This window comes from Helianthus annuus, chromosome 1, assembly GCF_002127325.2.
Source record: "Helianthus annuus cultivar XRQ/B chromosome 1, HanXRQr2.0-SUNRISE, whole genome shotgun sequence".
Classification (NCBI taxonomy): Eukaryota; Viridiplantae; Streptophyta; class Magnoliopsida; order Asterales; family Asteraceae; genus Helianthus; species Helianthus annuus.
Genome location: NC_035433.2, coordinates 122,359,726 through 122,375,922, shown reverse-complemented (window position 1 = coordinate 122,375,922; position 16,197 = coordinate 122,359,726). Strand labels below are relative to the sequence as shown.

Genomic DNA, 16,197 nt, shown 5'->3' with positions numbered 1-16,197 from the left:
CATCCTCCACAAGCCAACCGCATCCGCTGATACATGCATGCAGGTTACTACAAAGACTTGGGAAATAAGGAAAATAACAAGGTGTAAAGAGCTTACCACCACCCTGTTCCCGCAAAACGGGCCTTTCCTTCCTGTCCGGTCTGGAGAGCATCATCCGCAATATCCACAGTTGATCATTATCCAACTTCTTGAGTTCAATAGGCCGCAGCCTAGAGAACCAGTCCACGGTCTTCGCGGAAGCAACAGGAATATCTTCATCAGAAACTCCAACGTTGACATTCCTGAAATACATGCTAGCATAGACCGCACAGGCTTTCACGTAGAAGAACCTCTTCTTCCAGCCTGTCACACCCTTAGGGGGCGTCATCAACTTCAGACTCCCATGCCGTTGAGTAAACGAGAAAAAACCGGTGTTCACCGTCAACTGGTAGAACCGCCGGAAATTCTCCACTGTAATGGGCAGGCCATGGGCACGGAATGTGTATTCAAAATTCCGAATTCGGAACATTCAGAAAGGACTAAGTTGGGAGATATGGAGGTGATAATACTCCAATACCTCCGCCACAAACACCGTCACCGGCAACCTAAGGTTGCCGTCGTTGAAAAAATCAGCCCACAAGGTTATATAACCGGCCGGAGCATCGGCACCGGTGTCCCCCACTTGTGGGTAAGTAGCATTCCAGTCTTTGGCCATCTGCACCGTGGCCATCAGGGTTTTAAAACCACCCTTGGACCACTTCAACACCGGTAACCCACCACCGGGAACGTCAACGTCATCATCTTCGTCTTCATCAGCCGATACTACCGGCTGTTCAGGGTTTTCACCCTCCACATTGTGTGGATTTGATGGTTCAGCCATCAGACAATATCAAAAATATGAAGGAACGTGAGTCGAAAAACCAAAACCCTCACTGGAACTTCAAGGAATTTCGTCGGAGAAGACAGAGAACAAGTTTTCTCTCACCGGAAAATTTTTGAAATTTCAAACAAGTGAGGGGAAACCACGAACGGTTTCCCCTTATATACCCATCGCAATTAATGCGGAGGGAGAAATCAAATGATCACGTTCAAAAAGGGCGAATCGTATGACACCACGTGTCGAGCGCCGTTTCCGCTGACGGTTATCACGCGCGCGTGGCCCCCCACGCGCCTGACACAAGAGACGTTTACACTCTTCGCTACAGTGCATTTAATGCCTCGGGCAGTGCAAACGTCCTTTCATTTCAGCACATGCCAGGAAGATCTCACCAACTTCCACCAACTCACACGTGCGATCAGCCACGTATGCAACAAAAAGCGACTACATTATCCACTTATAAGCGGCATGCGGTTTCTCTGGTATACCGCACCATAACCCATACCGCATGTCGTTTTTTAACATACCCCTAAAAATAGGTAAAAATATATATCTCTACACTATAAGGGGGTATAATACCTATCCGCACTACCCACGAGCACACGTGGTATATGCGGACATGACACACACGAGCCCGTTCAGGTGTGTCAGATGCTCAGAACCAGCGCTGGCCGTTGGACTGAACCGCATCTCAGACACAGGGGAACCGCATTGCCTTCATTCTCTTCAAGCTTCAAATCCCTCCTGTCCGGTTCACAACCGCAGAGGGTACATGAACACCTTCTTTAACAAAAGGAAGGAAGGGAATGCACGCGAACGCACATCAGCAACCCTGTCTCCTGAACCTTCAAGAGCTACATCCGAGCCACACCCGCTTCGAGCAAATGTGGTAATGCAAAACCACAGACACTCACGAGGAGCTACGGACATAACCATAGCTTCCGCAGAGTGGTTGCTACGGAAGTGCCAAGCTCACTCCACATCACCGAACAATGCTACTGCAAGGCAAACTCGGTATTGGAGCGGGAAGGTAAGTGGCTCCAAAACGAACGCAGAACAGCGCTCTAAATAAACCCTCGTCGAACAACAAGCGTCCGAACAGCGGTAACAAGTCTGCTTATGACTTTGTTAGCCCGACTATGGGCCGCATAGAATAAACAATGGTGGGCATACCCTCGCCTATGACCATGTTTATTTACCCATAGCATGAATATACATTGTTCGACCAAACATGGCCAACAATGACGCAACGAGGTAACCGCAAAGAACGTGCGGTTACTAGAGAGCTATGACGATAAAACACGAAAACCCAACAAAAAAGGGATCGTCGTCTCATAACTAGATGCTGAATATAGAGCTTGAGCAAAGCACTTGCAAGCATCAACAACTCTTGATCCCAGTATCAAAGATTGGTCCAAAAATTTCTTTTCTTCTTCATGCACCAATCCAACAATTGGTATGAAGAAAAGACCACCTTTAAAGGATGGGAAACCTCCACTTACCTTCGAACCACCATCTCAGAGGTTGGTTCGAAGTTTGTGCAGCATTACTAACAAGGTCTCCAAGAGACCTTCGGCACAACAACAGGTGGCAAGCCACCTGGTGACATAAATCGGCTGAGAATCTCGCATCAGACGAAGATTCCTTCACCGATACGGAAGAGGCGTCAGATGACCCTTCCAGACCTCCAGCTTGATTTACATACAGAAAAGACCACACATGGTCTAGGATCTTCTCCAGACTCCAAACTACCTTCCAAACACCATAGTCCAGTACTCCTCCCACACACACCTTGTATGTGGCAGCAACACTAGACTGGGGGGACTTGAAGGGGTATGGTCCCAGATCTCGCGTCAGCATCGACCGCGAGTGACCACTACCCTTATCAAAACCCCCACTAGCTAACAACCTACTTGTGCCCATGCGGGAACGCGTCGACGCAAGGGTTGAATCCAATCTATCTAGTAACAAAGGAGGACTTACATGGGACATGAGAACGGTAGAGTGATGCGACATAGCATCACATCTGGTGTATGAAAACGGAAGTATTCACAGCGATGCGGCATCGCACCGCATCCAGTGAACACTTCTATCAATACAGGAAAGCCTTACCTGAGGCATAGAAGAAGATGAACGTAGCGGTACGGCTGACACCGCACCATACGGACATTTTCGTCACGACAAGGGATGCAGACAAGACGACGATGCGGCTAGCACCGCATCTCGCGTATTCCTTGATCACAAGTAGGAGACGCGGTAACTTCAGATGTTACCGCACGTAGCGATGCGGCTTGCACCGCATCCTATGCACTCAAGCAAGTGGTACTGACACCACAGTGCAAGTGGCACCAATGGCAGTTACCTGTCAGAGCTACGTAAGCAATGGACTGACGTGGCGTAACCTCCATAACCGACGAGCCTGACACACCTGAAAAGGTGCAGCACGTCGTCAGTCCATCCATCATCATCCTCCTTCACTCCTCGGCTATAAATACCAACCCCAAACCAGGTTTGAGGTATCTTCCCACAACTCTCTCACTACTACTACTATCTTACTTTGCTTCCCAAGCAAACTACTGATTCTCACGCCGGAGAGTGGTAACAAGGAGCACCCCCCACCCCATCCTCCTTGTTACGAGTCACGGCTTGTTTCCTTGTGCAGGAGATCAACCACCGGTGATCCAGCCAGCGATCCTCGAGAGGAAGGGATTAACCCTTCTTGACGAGACCAGTGTGTTAACCCTGCCCGGTTAACCATTGTTTCATCAGCCAGATAACAAAAACTCAGAAAGTTAGAAACCCACATGGTTCAGGGAGGTCCACGAAGGCCAAGGAAAAACTACAACAAGCGCACACAAGACGATTCATGGCGCGAGAGGCAAGTTATTTTTCCAGTTGTTAGAAGGGGCCCGAGGGAAAAGCGACCAATAGTCATTCCAGGTGTGATTGGTCACTACCAGACAAACTACATTTTCATCGATCCAGGGAGCACCGCGGATATCATATACGAACAATGCTTCAATCAATTTGACCAGGAGGACAAGGCGCGCTTGGAACCAGTTGATTACCCGCTAACTGGTTTCTGCAACGAAGCCGTCTTTCCCCTGGGACAGATATCATTCCCGGTGTTACTCTCATATGGAAGAAATTCAAGAACAGAAGAGGTTACATTCATGGTGTTACCAGCACACTCAAGACATGACATCCTCCTAGGAAGAGAATCCCAAGGAGACTTCAGTATGATATGCTCTGCACCACATTCAGCCGTTGGATTCCCAACGGAAACAGGCATAGCATTAATATACGCAAGCAAAGAAGTTTTAGCAACAGATGAGGTCAGGCCAACAAAAGCAAGTAAACCACCGCCACGCGCAGAGGCAGAAAAATGGGTATTGAACAGCGCATACCCAGAGCAAACTGTTACCCTAGGACCTGCGATGTCCGATTTAACGCGCGCGGCGCTCAAGAAGTTGTTACACGAGAACATGGACGTGTTTGCCTGGACACCAGCTGATATGGTAGGTGTTCCACGGCACATAGCAGAACACCGTTTAAATGTCTCAGATGAAGCAAAGCCAGTGGTACACGCCAAACGCCACCTGGGTGATATAAAGCACAACGCCATGAAAGAGCAAGTACTGGAGTTGCTGAATGCGGGCATCATTAGAGAAGTCAGATACCAAACATGGGTGGCAAGCCCAGTGATGGTAAAGAAACCAAATGGCAGCTGGAGAATGTGTGTCGACTACAAAGATCTAAACAAGGCATGTCCGCGCGATTGCTACGCCTTACCAGACATAGACGAAAAAATCGATTCTCTGGCCACATTCAGATGGAAATGCTTCCTTGACTGCTACAAGGGATATCACCAGGTCCAAATGGCTGCCCAAGACGAGGACAAAACCGCATTCCGCACGCCGACAGGGTTGTACTGTTATACCAAGATGCCTTTCGGCCTAAAGAATGCGGGCGCGACCTACCAAAGATTGATGAACGAAACGTTCAGCGATACCATCGGCAAGTACATAGAGGTGTATATGGATGATTTGGTGATTATGAGCAAAGAAGAAGGCATGATGCTGGCAAACATCCAAAAGACTTTCAACACGCTGCCCAGCGTAAGTATCAAGCTGAACCCAGCAAAATGCTCATTCGGTATGGAAGAAGGGAAATTCTTAGGCTTCATTGTCACAAAAGATGGTTTCAAGGTGAATCCAGAAAAAGTCCAAGCAATTGAAAGGATGCCTTCCCCATCAAACATCAAAGAAATGCAAAAATTAGCAGGACGTTTAGCCGCGCTCAATCGTTTCCTAGCTAATCACGCCGCAAAGTCCTTTCCGTTCATCAAAACATTGCGCAATTGTATGAAGAAAAGCCAGTTTCAATGGACTCTGGAAGCAGAGAGTGCATTCCGCGAGATGAAGGATTGCCTCATCAAGTTACCAACACTAACCGCACCAAACAAAGGAGAACCCTTGGTACTATATCTATCAGCTTCTGATAGGGCAGTCGGAGCAGTGTTACTTGTCGATCGTCAAGGTATCCAAACACCAGTCTACTATGTGTCACGAACCTTGACCGACCCAGAAACTCGGTATGCCATCATGGAGAAACTAGTCCTCGCGCTGATCCATGCTTCAAGACGGCTGCGCCGGTACTTTGCCAACCACGTTATCCATTTGTTAACAAATTACAACATTGGAAACATCCTCGTAAGGCCAGAAATATCAGGAAGACTAGCCAAATGGGCGATAGAACTGGGAGGTCACAATGTGGTTTTCAGACCATGACCATCAATCAAAGGCCAAGTCTTGGCAGACTTTATACGGAAGTTCCAGATGACAAGGATCGAGAATGTAAAGCAATGGAAAAAGCTGAGAAAAAGCAAGTAGAAGAGCCATGGTTGTTATACACAGACGGCGCGTCTAACGAAGACGGAGCAGGTGCAGGGCTAAGGCTGGTAAGCCCCGACAAACATGAATTCACATACGCCATACGTCTGGATTTTAAAAGTACGAACAACGAAGTCGAGTATGAAGCTTTCCTGGCTGGCTTAAGGTTGGCGATCAAAATGGGGATCCGACACATCGAAGCGCATGTGGACTCCATGCGGACTCCATGCTAGTAGCGGGGCAAATCAATGGCCAATACGAAGCCAAGGGGGATGTAATGGCACTCTATCTCAGCCAAGCAAAAACGTTGCTACAAACCTTCTACTCCTATAGGGTGCACCACATAAACAGAAGCGAGAACAAGCCAGCGGACGCGCTAAGTAAACTCGCATCAACAAGTTTTCAACACCTAGCAAAGGATGTGCGCATAGAAATTTTAAGCAACCCATCCGTTCCACTCAGAGAAGTAAGCGTCATCCAGACAGGGACAAATTCTTGGATGACCCCAATAATCATGTACCTTCAATCTGGGATTCTCCCGGAAAACAAAGTAGAGGCAAGAAAAATCCAATACAAGGACGAGCACTACCAGATGGCCGATGGAATTTTATACAGGAAGTCATACCTGGGCCCGTTGCTAAGGTGCGTAGACGCCGAAGATGCAAACTACATAATCCGGGAAGTTCATGAAGGAATTTGTGGTATTCATGCCGGGCCTCGAATGGTGGTGGCAAAAGTGATGAACGCCGGGTACTACTGGCCCGGGATGCATTTAGACGCTGTAAAAGAGTTGAGGAAGTGCAGTGGATGCCAGAGACATGCGCCTAAGACCATGCGCCCCAAAAATGAACTAGTACCAGTCACAACCGCATGGCCCTTTCAACAATGGGGCATAGACATGGTAGGTCCTTTCCCGTAAGCACTAGGGGCGGTCAAATTCATAATAGTCGCAGTCGACTATTGCACTAAGTGGGTAGAGGCGAAGGCACTTGCATCAACCACGCCAACAGTCGTTAAGCGATTCATATGGGAACAAATCATATGCCGTTTTGGCCTACCTCTCAGAATCATCACCGATAGCGGAATGAACTTCGCAGCAGACGACCTCGAACGATGGTTCAAAGAATTACACATCGAACACACCTTCTCTTCGGTTGCGCACCCGCAAGGGAACGGTCAAGTAGAGGCAGTCAACAAAAGCATCGTCGATGGTATCAAGGCAAGGCTAGGCGAGAAAAGAAGAGGTTGGGTAGACGAACTGCCCAACATACTGTGGGCCCATAGGACAATGCCAAAGACAAGCAACGGGGAGACTCCGTTCAGCTTAGTCTATGGGTCTGAAGCAGTAATACCAGCAGAAATCGGGTTGCCGTCTCCACGAATGATCTCCATGAACTTAATCAACAATGAAGAAGAAAGGAGGATTGATCTAGACCTCCTAGAAGAAAGAAGAGAGATGGCAGCAATCAATGAGGCAAAGTACAAAACGAAGCTGGAAAAATATTACAACTCCAGAGTCCGAGTCTGCACTTTCAACCCGGGAGACTACGTCCTAAGAGACAATGAGGCTTCCAACGCAGAAAGGCCCTAAAAACTGGCCCCCAAATGGGAAGGCCCATATGTCATCGATGCAGTACTCGGCAAGGGAGCTTACAAATTGCGCACCATCAACGACAAAGAGGTTCCACGAACCTGGAACGCTCATCAACTTAGAAAGTGCTACATGTAAAACAACTATGTAATCGCAAAGGCCGAATCGCCAACACATTTACTATAATACAAGAAGTGTTTGGCTACCTTTATTTCATGCAAATTTCTTGTCACAACTGCATTTATTACTTTGGGCGTACACGAAAACATCAATGGCTCGACCATAGGAAACGTTGTAGATCCCCAAGGCTCGTCACAATCAAGTGCACAGCTGGGTCAAAAACACAACTAAAGCCTATAAACGCCAAAACAAAAACTTCGTGCCCACACAAACACGAAAACATCGATGGCAAGGTAAATAAACATTGTAATGCTCCCAAAGCTGAACACAGCTGAGCTCACACAATAACCTGCAACTCGATCACTTCGTAGTCACGAACATACTCATCGGCAAATACGACAGAATAAACATTGTAGCTAACACAATATAACATGTCAGCGCCATCATTCATTCGTGACACCTAATCAAAGTAATTGCACATGCACATATTATGACGATAACAAAATTCGCATAACCAAAGTTGCGTAAAAACATAGACAAATTACATACCAAAAATCAGGTAAGTAGTTGTTCATAAACATAACAGGTAAAATAAAAGGAAATTGTTCAAACAAGTCATCAAACTACAAGGCCACCAAAGGCCATACGCGGCTCGCAGGCCGGGACGCCCCAATCAAGAATGGCTAGTACCAGCACCTCCTACCGCACTTCCGTCATCCCCGAGAGCTTTTTTCAACAAAGCAACACCGTTCCCTTTCCTTGCTAACTTCTCCGCACCCTTCACAACAGCAAACTCTAAGGACGAAAACTCCTTACGTTTTGCAGCATACTCACCATCACAATCTTATTTGTAAATCTGAAAATGGTAATATTTTTCTTTATTTACAGTTGCAGCCTTACCCTCTGCATAGCCATGCTTCCGACCACTGTTATACCCCGCTTGGCCCAACTCGAACATATACTTAGCAAGCTCGGGAGAATTTACGATACGGTCAGCAAGCTGCACAAGGAAAACGCCAAAGATCAGAAGGACATTACCAACAAACAACAAAGACGAAAACAGGGAAGAAAAGCTTACCAAAAGAACAGCGCGAGAAAGCAGCCATTTGCAATCAGCAGATGCCTCATCAGCCAGGAGCTCAGAAGCTTGACACTCAAAAGCTTTCCGCTGAGCAAGGAGTTCCAACTTATCAATCCGGTCAACGTATTCCTTCTCCTTCTTCTCAGCGGCAAGGCGCGCCTTATTAGCCTCATTTGCTAACTCCTTCTTCTCATTAGATAATGGTATAACTGCATCACGCTGAGATTGCATCTCAACATTGGTGCGCTCACACGCAACTTCCCAATCTTTCTGCTTCTGAAGATTAAGTTGTTTCTGTTCCTCAAGCTTCCGCTCAGCATCAGAAACCCTCCACTGTAAACCTTTCTTTTCAGCATTAAACTTCTCCCTTTCCTCAGCTAACGCCCTCCTCGCATTCTCAAACTCGGATGTCTCTTCCCCCATCAATCGCCATTCGCGCAGAATCTCTTGAGAGGTGGCAAAGAAATTAACTCCAGCATGGACATGATCGTCCAACAACTCAAACTGATTACGCCTTTTTTGAAACATTCTTTCCGCGGGGGGGGGGGGGGGGAGACATAGAGAAGAAGTCATGACAATTAGCCAAGTCACTCATCCGGGAACCTTGAGTCAGATTCCACCAAGGAACATGCGGGAGGTCATCACAAGCCGGATTGCGCGTATCCCACGAATCAGCATGAACTTTCTCAAATTGAGGGCTACGAACAACACCGGATGTAGCACCATCACCACCAGGGGCACGTTTGGTATAGATAGTTTGGCGCGGAGTAGCTTCACTAGACTCCAACTCAGTCTCCACACCCTTACCCTTACCCTCGACACCTTCATCACCAGCAACATCACCACCACCTTCACCCACAGTCTCTGCAACAACCTCAGTCGGTTTCTCCTTCTCCCCGGTTCCATCGCGCGGAGTGGTTATCCCAACCGTCCTCGATGGAGGAGAAGCAGGGGGAGTAATCTGTGAAATATCCACCCCACGCGGTTTCTTGCCAGTCTTGACTACTGCCATAAAGCAACCTCAACAGTTAGAAGAAACTAGAAGAAACATGAAAGAAAAGTGCATGTATAAAATCACTACTAGGAGGAGCGGAAGCAGCAAAGATCTCCTCCAAAAGATTCCCGCGGTTCTCACTAAAAATACCCATGTCAATTTCAGATTCAGAAGGTGCAGGAAAAGCCTCCTTCTGGAGCTTAGCTTTCTTCGCCGCAAGAAGTGAAGCAGCCTGCTCATCAAGCTTGCGCTTTTGATCTTCAAGCGCTTTTTTCCTCATATGATCAGTCAAAGTAGACTGATCATCCGGGTCAGATTCCCGAGTTTTCTCACTGACCCCTAGACCAGACAACGTGTCAGAGACAACGACATAATCTAGACAATGAAGAGTAGAGGGTCGCTTATGAGAAGTATCAGCAGCTCGGCCCTCCGCCCTTTCCTTTTTCCTCTCAGACTTATCAGTCTTCGCCTTTCTTCTTGTCTCCAACTGTGCAGAAGGATCAACAAGCATCTCTGCATCAGCAGCATCATCAACAACCTCATGCATAGGTTCTGCAACACCATCCCGCGCGGTACCTGCACGCGCGCAACGAGAGGTTAGACCTTCAGGGGTTTGGTCAGAACTTCCACTCGAAAGGACGACGACTTCCTCTCGAGCAGGATCAACAGGATCACCCTCATCATCTTCACCTAGAACATCGTTGGCATATTTACTGAAGCTCTCATCAGTTGGGTGCAGGAAGCGGCCCCGAATCTGGTCTAGCCATGTTGGCTTTCCATCCTCCTGAATAACTTCAACCACGGCACCCGCCGCCTTCGGGTCCAAAACATTTATCAAACTATAACCAACTGCAAAAGGAAAAGAAGTTAAGAGAAAATACATAAAAATATGACAAACATAAAGAAAGATGATTCAGAAATAACTTATAAAAATAACGTACATTTGCCTTGATAGCTATAAACAGGTTGGCCCAGAGGATTCTTTGGTACCCACAGCAAACTCATTCCGGCACCAACCAGAGCCATCTCCTCCAACTGAGAAATGGCAGTTGCTTTGTGTGTTATCTTTTTATACCAGTCTTGTGCGGCATAATCCCCCATAACATCAACCTTTGGAATCCCTTCACTCACCAACCGATAATGCATATCCACCGGAATCACACCACGACGGATATAGAAGAATTTTTGCTTCCAATCGTGCAAACTCTTCAACGGAACAGAACACACCGGAGCAACACCGGTCCGCGCTTGGAACGAATAAAACCCACTGGTATAAGTAACGCTATAAAAGACGTTGAACATCTCAAACGTCGGCTCGATACGGTAAGCCCTGCAAACATACTCAAAATGAGTAATACGTGGAAGTCCAATCGCGTTGATCTGCGAAATATGCAACCCATAATTCCTCAACACGGAGGTAGTAAACTTCGTAATCGGAAGCCTAAAGCTACCCTCTCGGAAAAATGCAGCATATAGAGTGATATAACCCGGAGGAGCATCCAGGGCGGTGGAACCAACAAGGGGATATTGGGCTCCCCACTCAGGGCGAAAACCCATCCCTTGAACAAGATTATTGAACTTTTCCTCTTTCCATCCAATGACTGCCTGGTCAGGACCAGGAGGAGCTCTACCTTTATATTTTCTTTTCTTCTGAGTAGGATTTGTACCAGACATGACGACGATAACGAAAGGTTAAACAAATACCCGAGTAACGGAAGAAGGAAACGAAAGAGATGGAGAAAACCAAACTTGGAAAATTTGAAAAAGTGAAGAAGAGGGAGAAACCGCCTCATATTTATACCCATCGCATTTAATGTGATGGGTAAGGGACCGTCAGAGTTTAGGAAAAGCAAGCAATAGGGGAGTGACACGTCGGAAGAGAGAGAAGACGTCACCTCTTTTTTCGGGAAGCATGGGTAACAGGGCCTGACGACGTGACAGAAAGTAACTGAAAAGGCGCCTGTTCACCTCCGATAAGACAGAGACATCAGACAGTCACATCAAAACCTTCCCCAAGTCAACAAAACTTCCACCAGAAGGAAGCAATAAGGGCCAAGACCCATGCGCCATGCGTCCATTTGGCTCACTTTTTGCAAAAGGCCAAAACCCGTGCGCCATGCGTCCATTTGGCTCACTTTTTACAAAGGGCCAAAACCCATGCGCCATGCGTCCATTTGGCTCACTTTTTACAAAAAGCCAAAACCCATGCGCCATGCGTCCATTTGGCTCACTTTTTACAAAAGGCCAAAACCCATGCGCCATGCGTCCATTTGGCTCACTTTTTACAAAGGGCCAAAACCCATGCGCCATGCGTCCATTTGGCTCACTTTTTACAAAAAGCCAAAACCCATGCGCCATGCGTCCATTTGGCTCACTTGTTACAAAGGGCCAAAACCCATGCGCCATGCGTCCATTTGGCTCACCTTTTACAAAGGGCCAAAACCCATGCGCCATGCGTCCATTTTACTCACTTTTTATAAAAATCACCAAACTGCACGCGCCATAAAAACCACTACTCTTATAAGTCCAGAATCACTCCTAGACGATCAACTCAACTAGAAGGCACACTGGACTGGGGGGACTTGAAGAGGTATGGTCCCAATTCCCTGCCTACATGGCAGGGACCACACCACTTTTGAGCATACATGGCGACCACATCAGCAAAGCAATCCAGAAGCTTCTAGAAACTTCTGGAAGATCTGCAGGTGGCACCAAAGATGCTATATCAGACAAAAAGGACAACACGTGTCACCACTCGTAGAACGCCACACAGGCCTGCGGCAAATCAGGGGGCAGAGCTGACAACACCGGTACAAGGTTTCCAGCATGTGCAAATGTAAGAGCGTCACGTGTATCACTACACCTGCCGTGACAGAGCAGACCAAGAGGATATTCCCTTTGGTCGGACAGCTGGCGCGCGCCCACAGCTGGCACAGCTGCTCCTCCCTTCTTCACCCTCCGGCTATAAATAGGACCCTTCATCATTCAGGTTCAGGATCTTTTACTCTCCTCACTCACTCTATACACACACTGTTTTATTCTCTCAGAACAGTACTTATTCTCACGCCGGAGCCTGGTTAAGAGGGAAAACCCCCATCTCCCCCTCTTAACGAGGCTAACGGTGTTACTGTTTTGCAGGATTCAAGCTATTGTCACGAGTCAGGAAAGAGGTTGAACCCACAGCAGAAATAACCCACAGATTAACCTCAGTGTTAACCTGTGTTTCATCATTGGCGCCATCGGCGTTATTTTTTTCCCGTTTTTATTTATTTTATTTTTACGAGTTTTTCCAGTGTTGGTGGTCGCTGACAATGGTATAGTATTGCTACTGCTTAACACACTTTATGACAACCGCTGCAACGCAGGGGCTTAATACTAGTTTAATATATTTCTTTGAAATACATTCTTACACGATGAATGTAAGATTAAATATATTTATTTTATATTTAATCTAGTAGCCATTATAATCATTTACATTATATGGATCAAAATATATAACAATCCTATTAAATAATTAGTTGGTAATTGTTGATGGGTCCAATTACCCTTATTAACTAATTAGGGTTTCCTCTTGGGTGCATATATAAGGAGACTATATGGAGGTTAAGGGGTTACACAGTTACACAATCAGACACCCTATTAGCCATAACATCATAATGTTCGACCTCCCTCTCCTACGGCCGATACCCTTTTCGGTTTTCTTAGTCACCATCATTAGATTGCACCCTAAGGAGGAACCAGACCAAATTGACAACTATGTCAAACACTATTGCTGCATCTATATCTGGATTCTCTGCTGGCCTGTACTGATGCAATCAAAGGTATGTTTTCATGTTTTCCATTATGCATAAAACAGAACTGACCAACAATGAAGTGTTACCAAATTTTGATCCGACCTTGATGATTATGTGATGGTAACGACACACTAATGACGAAGCTTATTAATCTATAGATACATTGTATAATAAAAATCTAACAACAACACTTAACCTTGTTGACCCAAATTAGGTTGTTGAAACAATTGCCAAGACCCATGGTTGTCATAAATATGATTGGTCGAATATATACGGTTGAGATAGGGTTCATCAGAGGCCGATGAAGAAGTTGGGTTCGACTATATATAGTAAGGAGGGGTGGTGTATAATGAAAAAAAGAGGGAGGGGTAGTTAGGAATTTATTTTTGCTTTTTATTTAACATGTAGTAACTTATAACCCCGTGTATTACACGTGTTGAATAAATGAAATTTTATATATTAAATAATAAAAAATTATATTTTTATGAACCTCGTATATTGTATGGGTTAAATAAATGTAATTTTATATATCAACTAATAAAAAAGTTATATCTTTAAAAACCATGTGTATTACACATATTAAATAAATGTAATTTTGTATACTAAATACTAAAAACGTCGTATCTTAAAAAAACTCGTGTATAATCGGGTTGAATAAATCTACCAAATAATAAAAAATATATATCCTTAAAAACCTCGTATATTACACGTGTTGAATAGATCTAAAAAAGAGTTATATCTTTAAAAACCATGTGTATTACACAGATTAAATAAATGTAATTTTATATATTAAATACTAAAAACGTCGTATCTTTAAAAAACTTGTGTAAGTCGGGCTGAAAAATCTACCAAACAATAAAAAATTATATCCTTAAAAAAACCATGTGTATTACACGTGTTGAATAAACCTAATTTTACATAGCAAATTATAAAAAGTTATATTTTTAAAAACTTCGTGTATTACACGGGTTATATAAATGTAACTTTGTATAGTAAATAATAAAAAAAAATATATTTTTAAAAATCCCGCGTTTTACACGAGTTGAATAAATATAATTTTGTATATCAAATAATAAAAAAATTTATATTTTTAATAAATCAGGATAACATTTAATATTAATTTATTACTTATATATTTAATATATAAGATAAGTAGGAAAGAGAGGTATTTGTTTTAAAAATATATTAAATTAACAATTTAGATTTGAGGATAATATTTTATTAAAGTATGTTAAGATTTAATAATATTAATTTATTATTTATTTAGTTAATATAAGATAAGTATAGATTTGAGAATACCTTCAATGAATGACACGTATCCAAAAGTTAGTTTCTTTTATTATAGTAGATAGATTAACACAAGTTAATGAAAAAGTCTAAACGTGAATAGGTGCATAATAGTAGAAAATATTCATAGAAATAATAAGAGAAAAGTGTCTAGATAGTCTCTGTGGTTTGCTTCGTTTTCATCTATAGTCCCTACACTTCTAAAATTACAGTTATAGTCCCTAACTTTTGCACTTTAGTTCTCGGATATTCCCTGGCATGGATGAGTGTTAGTTTTCTCAGTTAAGTTGATGTGAAATAGGTGAATAATAGTAGAAAATATTCATAGAAATAATAAGAGAAAAGTGTCTGGATAGTCTCTGTGGTTTGCTTTGTTTTCACCTATAGTCCCTACACTTCTAAAATTACAGCTATAGTCCCTAACTTTTGCACTTTAGTTCTCGGATAGTCCCTGGCATGGATGGGTGTTAGTTTGCTCGGTTAAGTTGATGTGAAATGACTATAATGCCCTTTATTTAAAAACTCCTAAAAATCCCTCCTTTCTCTCTCGTTCACGGTATCCACCTTTCTATTAAAAACCCTAAAAATCCCTCATTTCATAACATTGTTCCGTATACCTTTCTCGATTAAGACATCTTTTTGCAGATCCAACAACAACAGTTAGATATCGACCAATTCATCGCTCATCAGGAAATAAATAATCTCTCCATCATCTTCATTTTTGAATGTCGTTGCTGAGATCAGATATTTCTGACGCAGATGGAGAAAGTGAGACTTCACATCGAAGAGAGAAATTCAAGGAGAATAATCGCTGTTGTTGAGGAAGGAATCTCAAAGCGATTGAGAGCCAAAGAAGAATAAATCCTCAATATCGCCAAATTGAATTGGGCGTTAGAAGAGAAAGTCAAATCCCTGTGCGTGGAGAATCAAATCTGGCGAGAATTAGCTCAAAAAACAAAGCTACCGCCAACGCCTTACGAAGCAACCTGAAGCACCAGAACCAGAATGATGATTGTAGCAGCATTAGAACCAGATTGTGCAACAAGTGTGGGCAGGGAGAATCATGTGTATTGCTTCTTTCTTGGAGGCATTTGCGCCTGTGCACAGGATGTGCTTCCTTTGTTAACACTTGCCCCATTTGTAGATCCATAAAGAATATCAGTATTAATTTCAACATGTCATGATCTTTCTGTTAATTAAATGTTGTAGTTGATTTTGGCGGGTACAGTGAAGAAGAGAGAAATGAGGGATTTTTAGGGTGTTTAATAGAAAGGGCGTTATAGTCATTTCACACCAATTTAACTGAGAAAACTAACCCTCATCCACGTTAGGGACTATTCGAGAACGAAAGTGCAAAAGTTAGGAACTATAACTATAATTTTAGAAATGTAGGGACTATAGGTGAAAACGAAACAAACCACAGAGACATCCGGGCGCTTTTCTCAAATAATAATCTAGACGATGTGTTTCAAAGTTAGATCATACCACATGTAAATAATTTGGTGTTATAGAAATCAGCTTTCCACTATGTATATATTGTTAGATGTATTATTATCAAATTTGGTTATGATAAAAAACATTA

At 44.0% G+C, this 16,197-nt stretch overlaps 1 pseudogene; it reads left to right on the top strand.

The window, feature by feature from the left end:
* The first annotated feature begins 11,206 nt into the window (after positions 1–11,206).
* On the top strand, positions 11,207–15,799 carry LOC110929757 (annotated as a pseudogene).
* Positions 15,800–16,197: the final 398 nt, after the last annotated feature.